Genomic DNA, 8220 nt, shown 5'->3' on the forward strand with positions numbered 1-8220 from the left:
CCACACCAAGGAAGGACTTTAAGAAGAGATGAGTGACCTAGAGGAAGTAAGATTGCTAGCTAAAATCCTCTAGGGTGGCCAGCCTCTTAGAGAGAAAAGGGAGCTTGTGTTTTCATCTTTTCTCCAAAAGAAACCCTAAGGATGAAATGGCTATAAAGTTGCCTTTATACCACCTCACAATGGAGTGGCAAACTTGTAATTAAGCCAAGTTCACTACCCCTCTCTATATGGCCGGTTTTCCCAAGCCTTTAGGCTGTTTTGGGCTTCTTGAATTTTGTTTGTTAAGTTGTCATACAACCTAAGCTAATGGGCTTGACGATTCGAAGCCCAATTTGGGCTTTAAGGCCCAAAACTAACTCAAGGTTTAAAACGAACTTATTCGTTTGATTAATTAACATATTAATTAATTCTTGCCATAAACAATTAAACCATTTAATTATCCTTACTCATCTCCGTTGTTTCTTCAATCTTTACCTTACACGGTGTACGATCCATTAGGTTCCTTTTAGCGAGGCAGTAGGCGATTAGACTCTTTCAAATCGATTGTGAATTGAAACTTACTTTCAATTCTCCCTTTAGTGATTATACACGTTTAGGGCTTCCACAAACCATGAATGACACCTAGCAGTATGTCATGGTTACCCAAGCTAATCAGAAGAGGTGGAGAACCTATTCAGTTTAGGATTACAATGCAATACGGTATTTCTCTAATACAATACTCTTGATCACATTGTTTGGTTTGATAGTTTATTCATGTTAACTATCCAATGTGATTCTCTTACTTATATGATTACCTTGAATGTGATTTGGAACGATTTCCTATATCTCATTCATACTCTGGCCATAGATTCTTAATCATATCATAGAGTATTCTCCCTCAAACGGTTTAAAGGTTAGAGATCCCTTGTTGCGCATTCACTTGCCTCTATGGCAAAGTGGCTTAACCCTAACTATGACATGGACACCCTCTGACGGAGTGACTTTGACATAGTCAAAGATCAAGGACCTAACCACAAGACAACTATAATGCCTCAGGTCAAATGACTACTTTGAATTATCCCAACCATGAGTTCTCATGTGACATGAGTATGAGAACTCCTTGTTGATCGCGTTCAGTGAACTCATTCTCTATTGAGCACCTATGTACTTGTCTTGGTGTCAGTCACACCAATGACTCGAGACCAGTCACTCTCTCTAAGAGAAGACATAGCACGTACTGATCTTAATGGATTGTCAATGCCCAATTGGCAATCCTATGATCAGGAACGTTTAGGATATGTATACGAAAGATAATGGTCTCATGAATCTAACTTCTTTAGATCGCATTATCCCAATTACATATTCCTTGGACTTATCGTTTAAGCGTATAACATTTATATGAGACGGCTTCAAACAATAATCTTTGCCCTTTAAATTAAACTCAATTAGTTTAACATATGAAATGTCCGTAAAGTATCATCATATGATTAGTTTTAGGGCACATTTCCAACAGGATTCACTTGGTCGCAGACCTCGCCCTCTGTTTTGAAATTCTTCTGTTCTTCTTATCCACATCCAGGTGCGCTCGTGGAAGCGTGGGTCCTGGCATTGTAGACCCTACCCACCCCACCCCCACCACAGTTTTCCATGAATTTGACCCTGCACCCCCAATTTTCTTTTGCAGCCGTCTGTTCTTCTGAAATATTTGTGATTAGAGTGGTGTACTAGGCAACAATGAGGGTTAGAGACCAGGCTCCCAAGTGTGGTGGTACGACGATCAAGTCCGTGACGGATTCGAAGCAGGTGTGGCGGTTCTCGGCGTTGCTAGATTCGGGTAGTGGTTTGAAGGCCGGTGGTGGAAGTAGTAGTGAGAGGGGAAATCTATGGGTGTGGTGGGTGAGGGTGATGAGGTAGGAGAAGGGTTGCGGGGAGGTGGGGATAGGGTGTTTGGGTTGCAGGAAAGGGGGGGTGGGGAAGGTAGGGTGGGTTCTGTGTTTTTCAGTTTTTTTATTTTTGAGAAGATTCAAGGTTTTAAAAAAAATTATTTTTTTTGCCACGTGGCAGCCACATCAACACAAATGTGGTGGCCATGTCAGCATTTAAAAGACCAATGGATGGAAAATCTAACGGAGGTATTATTTTAAAATAAAATAGTACATGAGGTATGAAAGTGAAATGTTTTAAAGATGTTGTATGGGGTTGTAATAGATCTCAAATCTGAGGGGTTACTATGTAATTTACCCATATATATTGACAAAATGTATAAACACATATGCAATATATATAATTGAAAGGAAAATATAAATATAGGGGGTTCGTGCATCATGAGGAATGTTTTCATGCTTTAAGGTCGTTTCAAATATCTTAATTTATTTGAAAAGAACCTGATTGGAAAAAAAAAAAAAGTGAACCTTTGATTGTGTAGAAGAGCCTCCTCCACAATCCTTCAGTTTCTTAGCTTCTGGCAAGAGCGTGCTGATAACATGTTGTAGACCTAAGTTACTGAACTGTATTTAGGACTAAGGAGATAGGGGCCAGTGGCACAGAGAGAGAAGAGAGAGATATGTGTTTGTGAGGTGTGTGTTATATCACCCCATTGTGTCTTTATTTATAGTAATAGGAAAGGTGAAATCCTTACCCTAATAGAATTACAACTCTAACAGGATAATATCTAACCCTAGGGAATATTTCAAGACATTCCTAGATACACTAGGATTTACATAATCACTTTCTTAATCTAATAGAATTGCAACAACTGGTGGTATTCCTCCTCACTTTGAAGTAAGAAGTCTTAGGTTGGCGAATTCAATGCCAAATTAGGTTGCCCATTGTGTGGCTTAATCGAACTCTCCCTCCCCCTAATGCAAAAATATCGATGTACTAAAAAAAGAAAAATAGGACTGCAACAATATGCGCATTATACGAAAGTTTATATAATAATATTTTTTATTAAAGATAAGAAAATATAAATTGACATCGAACTTGTTATGACGTGATTCGAACCTAGAACACCATTCACTAACAACTTTTACTTATACAAATTCTAGTAACTAGTAATGTAATTGACCTCGGATAAAAATATAATTTATCTAATTTACCTTCATGGGGTTTTTTTAAGCAAAACTGATCAAAAGGGCTTGAAAAGTTTAGTTTTTAACCAAAATCCATACTGTAAGTTTATTTAGTGGTTAGTAGAAAGCCTAGTTTTATATAGCCCAAATGAAATGGCCCAACCAAAATAACACGGTGATTTGTCAATTTTACTCCTAACGGATTTGGTTAACCTAACTTAATTATTCTGTTAGATTAGTTATTTCGAAACTAGCCTAACCTATCTAATTGAATTTTTATATTTGCATAACAATTGCAGAGTTCTTCATTCTTTGCAATGTTCTTCAATTTTTTTTTTCGAATCTGGTTGAATGTTGTGAGTGTTACTTGCCGACGAATATTTTGAGAGTGCATTTTCAAATCGTGATCATCGTTGTTCTTCTATCCTGTTATGGTGATTTTTTTCGAAACAATCATTTGTTTCAGAATAGTTTCACAGTGGTTGCATGTTTTAAGATTCCACTTTTGAATCGTTATCATCGGTGTTGTTCGTCGTGGTTGAATATTTCACTAGAGTGATCGTTTGTCATATTTGATTGGATTTTTTTTGGAGGTAATTGACACTGTTTTTGTAGTTTGAAAGTTATTTTGTTGTTGTTGTTTTTGTTTTTGTTTTTTTTTTGCATGTAATATGCTTAACTTTTTTCTTTTAACTAAAATATTTTTGTTGATTTGTTTTTAGATTAACAGATTGATTCCGATTTTTGAATTTTTCAGTTAGTAGTTTCTTATTTCGATCTCAAGTACGTTTTGATTTGTTTTGTTTATATTGCTTTTGTTTTCATTTTTTTAGAAATTTATAATGAATTAACTCTTGTTCATCACATTTGATGTGTTTAACATTTTTCAGAAATAATGTTCTTTTTTTATGAAACTGTGGTTATTATAATGATTTTTAGTTTACTTTTTGTTTTGTGATTGTTGTGTTTTAGAAATAGTCTTATTTTTTGTTCATTTTATATGTATATTGTTTCACAAATAGGTACTGATTTGTTTTACAAAGATTGAAATTTAGTTTTGCAACAAATTAATTAATAGTTGTTGTTTATTGTTATGTGCATAAAAGATTGTGTATTGATTTGAATGGTTTTTTTTTTTTAAAATAGTTATGGAGAATGGTAAACTAGCTCAGTTCACATATAGTGGTTTATTCGTTGTTAGTTCTATTTCATTAACTTCTAGCTTCAATCAGATTTGAATTGATCTTTGTTCTAGGTTTAAGGGTTTGAGAGTTGGTTATTTTGAGGTGCGATATGCTTTGAATGAAGATCCTACCGCCTGTTAGATTATGATGCCAATGTTATGAATATGTTGATGATTCTTGATGTTGTTGGGAAATCCATTGTAGAAATATTGGTTATGGATAAATGTGATGGTTTTATGGTTCAGTTACCTATGGACAGCATATCTTCTTCTTGCCGTACAACAGACTCTACTATGGTTGTTAGTGAAAATGACCATTTAGGGAAGTATGATTCTCATGGTGTCCACAATTTTATGTTATGTGAATGGGATAGTTACATAGAATTTGAGGGGCAAGTTTTTAGGGGAGGTTGTGTTGATTTTTGAGACAAGTTGAAGAAGTTTTCTGTTGAATGTGGTTTTGATTTGAAGAAAGATAAGAATCACATTAATGCTGAATTCTAATAAAGAATCTAATGGTTGTCTTTGTCGTGTGTATGCATCTAAGTGTGATATTAATGACTTTTTTTGTTATTCGGAAGTTGCATAATGTGCATACATGCAAGGGTATGATTCGAAAGAAGAAAAACAAAGTTATTAGACGACAGTTTTGTTCATTCTCTCATCAAGGATAAGGTTAAATCAACTCTTCTTATTAAACCAAATGAGATCATTTCAAATGTAAAACAATTTTATGGATTAGATATTGATTATTCTACAGCATACTTTGGCAAAGAGAATGCAGTTTTTGAGTTAAATGGTGATGATGTCAATGATTACAAGTTCTTACCTTGGTATGTTGAATCTGCCAGTTCAAGCAATCCTGAATCGATTTTTGAGTTTAAAGTTGTACCAGAGAGCAATAGATTTCTTTGTTTGTTAATTGCTTATGATGCATGGATAAAAGTTTTCATGTTTTGTTGCCTGATGTTATTCATTGAACGTACTTTTATCAAGAGCAAATACAAGGGAACACTTCTATCTTACTGTGCAAAAAATGGCAACGATGATGAGTTAATAATTTCAGACTTTTATATTCAATATTATTTGTTTCTGTTTTGTTACTGTGCAAAAGAAACATATCCAGAAATAGTTGAAGAATAGTTTAAGAAATAGTTCAATGACATTTATAGAAATAGTTCAATTAGTCTCATAAATAGTTGATACTTGATTGTATATGTTTCTTATTGTTGTGCATAGGTCTTTGATTTTATTTTCAAATAAAGGAAAAAAGTTGCAGAAGTAGTTCAAACACAGTTTAATAAATAGTCCAATCATAGTTTCAGAAGTAATTGACATTTGACAATGCATTTTCACTTATGTTGTGCATAGATTTTTGAGGTGGCTTATGCAGTTGTTGATTCAGAAATAATATCAAATTGGAGATGGTTCTTGTCAATATTATCTGGTATATTAAGGTTTTAAGGGAGGGTGATCACATTTATGTCTGATAGACATGATGGTATTTTAAAGAGCATTTGAGAATTCTTTCCTGAGTCTCTATATTCATTTTGTATTGTTCATTTGAAACAGAATGTCAGTACTTTATTTCCAAAGGTTGTTGGTGAGGGACTAAAGAAGAAAATGGCAAATCTTTTGGCAAATTATGGGTACGCATGTACTCCATCTGATTTTGATGATTGCATGGCAGAATTCGAGAATAACGGGCAAGGGCATGTGAAGAATTTCTTGTGTGATTTGCCAAAAGAGAACTATGATATTGCCTATTTTCTTGGAAAAGATGGGGATCGATGAGCAATGCACTTTTAGAATCTTTTAACACCATGGTGTCAAATAATCATTGCATGCATTGAAGATCTTAGAGTTCAGCTAATGGTTAGTGTGGCTGAGAAGAGAGTTTTTGGGGATATGTAACAAATTTTCATTTTGGATATTGTTTATTTTGTTTCAATTGATGTATGGGAGTATGTAATTGTTGATTTAGAATTATGTTTGAGTAATATATATATATGAATTCAATGTTTGTGTATTTCTAGTTTTACGAAACAGTATGTTGAGTTTGATAAACAATGAATACATAGCTAAGTTTATTGCTATGTGATTTCAATATCTGTTTTGTACATTGTTTTAAGTAAGTATATGTGTGTTGCATTTAAAGTTTTAAAGTGAATGCAATGCCTTTTGTAGGAGGCAACTATGTTGGTTTTCATTCTTGATCTAGTTAATCTTCCATTTTAGGTAAGAGAAAATGAAAAAGACACCATCGCTCGATCTTTTTATCAAACTTCGGTTGGCCAACAATTTGGTGGATTTAAAATTAGTTGACACTTATGTACAATGATTTTTATTTTTAATTTTTATGACTTTAATGAAAAAATTTTGCATTTTAATAAATAGTTGTTAAAGTTATGAAGCAGTGTTTACAGTTCTAGCAATAGTTTGTATATGAATGCATAAATAGTGATCTTCATTTTTTGATATAGCCATGTGTATGACTTTTGATGTTTCAACATCTTATTAATGTTAATTTGCCATATAGATTTAGACTTTTTGTTTTTTCCAACATATATTCACACAAATCAAAATAGATTAAAATTTAGATTAAGTAATGAAACATAAATATATGTATATATGGAGTTGTGTCAAACATGTTTGACAATAACATTTGTAAACCATAGCAAAAGTAAGATTGAACCTTAAAAAGTACATCCACATCAGAATTACACACAATGCGTATTTTTTATTTTTGATTCTAATGTCCAGTGCTTGTCATTTTTTTTGTGAGATTTCGATAAATGCTTCTTGTTCCTCTGTCCAGCTGAAATCATGGTTCATCAAATCCACGAGGATATCTTTTCTTTCTTTTATGACTTGGTAATCTTCGATACGTCCTTGAACCTTCTGGTTAGTTAAGAGTTGGTCAATGAAGCTCATCATGTATAAGCCGCAATCTAATCTGATTTACAAAGAAATTCAAGTCAATGAATATGAGTATTAAAATGAAATGAAATGTGTGATACAGAGTAGTAGTTTAAAAAACAAACTGTTTTTTTATCATTGGCATTGTTGCTTTTTGACTAAATGTTTGCTTTTTGGCTTGCACATCATTCTTGTTGAGAGTATTGTTGCTTTTTAGAGCTTCAATATCTGGTTCTTGCTCTCTTTCTTTTGCCATTGATGAAACATTTTTTTTTCCGGCAATGGCAAAAGAAAGAGAGATACATTTTTAAAGCTTCAATATCTGGTTCTTGTTCTCTTTATTTATAGTAATAAGGAGGAGAGAAACTTGTTCTCAAAGTAATACAAAGTATATTAGGAAAGATCTTCTAGATCCCAAAGGATTTCTAATCTATCTCTGCTTAGGATTTACACAATCACAATATGTATCAGAACATATGTCACAACACTCCTCCTTAAGTATGCAAATACTCAAGTAGATAACGCATCAGATCTTCAGGCAAATGTAGAAGCAGTTGATGAAGTCATCTCATCTAGTTGGCACAAGTAGCGAATGTGAGTCTTAAAACAAACAGAAGAATGCATAGGTGGTAAAACTCACAAAGCCTTGCTATGGCAAAAACCAAAGTGGGACAAAATCCCATAGTCAAAGGAGAAAAGTGAGAAGTTGCATTAAGTCAAAACTATTCCTCTTCAGGACGCAAGTAGGACGTACACAAGGGTATGACCAACCTAGGATGGGTGCCTCATCGAAACTTAGTCAGGTAGCAAAAACCTAGTGGGAAAAATGTTCCTAATCGTAGAAAAAAAGTACATTAATGTCAAGTGAGCATACTTCTGGATATTCCCCCTGAGTTTGACAAAACTTCCAAATGAAACTACAAGCATCACAAGTGAGAAAGTTACACATACCAATTCATTGGACAAGCTTCTGGAAGGTAGACTTCGGTAGTGATGCCGTGTAGAGGTCGACAAGGTTGTCTGGGATTAGACTGCTTGACTTCAATCTTCTAATGCTTATGCTGATGC

General features: G+C 33.9%; 1 pseudogene; it reads left to right on the forward strand.

Moving 5' to 3' along the window:
* Positions 1-4841: 4841 nt before the first annotated feature.
* On the forward strand, positions 4842-5840 carry LOC126623392 (uncharacterized; annotated as a pseudogene).
* Positions 5841-8220: the final 2380 nt, after the last annotated feature.

Source organism: Malus sylvestris, chromosome 5 (genome assembly GCF_916048215.2).
Source record: "Malus sylvestris chromosome 5, drMalSylv7.2, whole genome shotgun sequence".
NCBI lineage: Eukaryota > Viridiplantae > Streptophyta > Magnoliopsida > Rosales > Rosaceae > Malus > Malus sylvestris.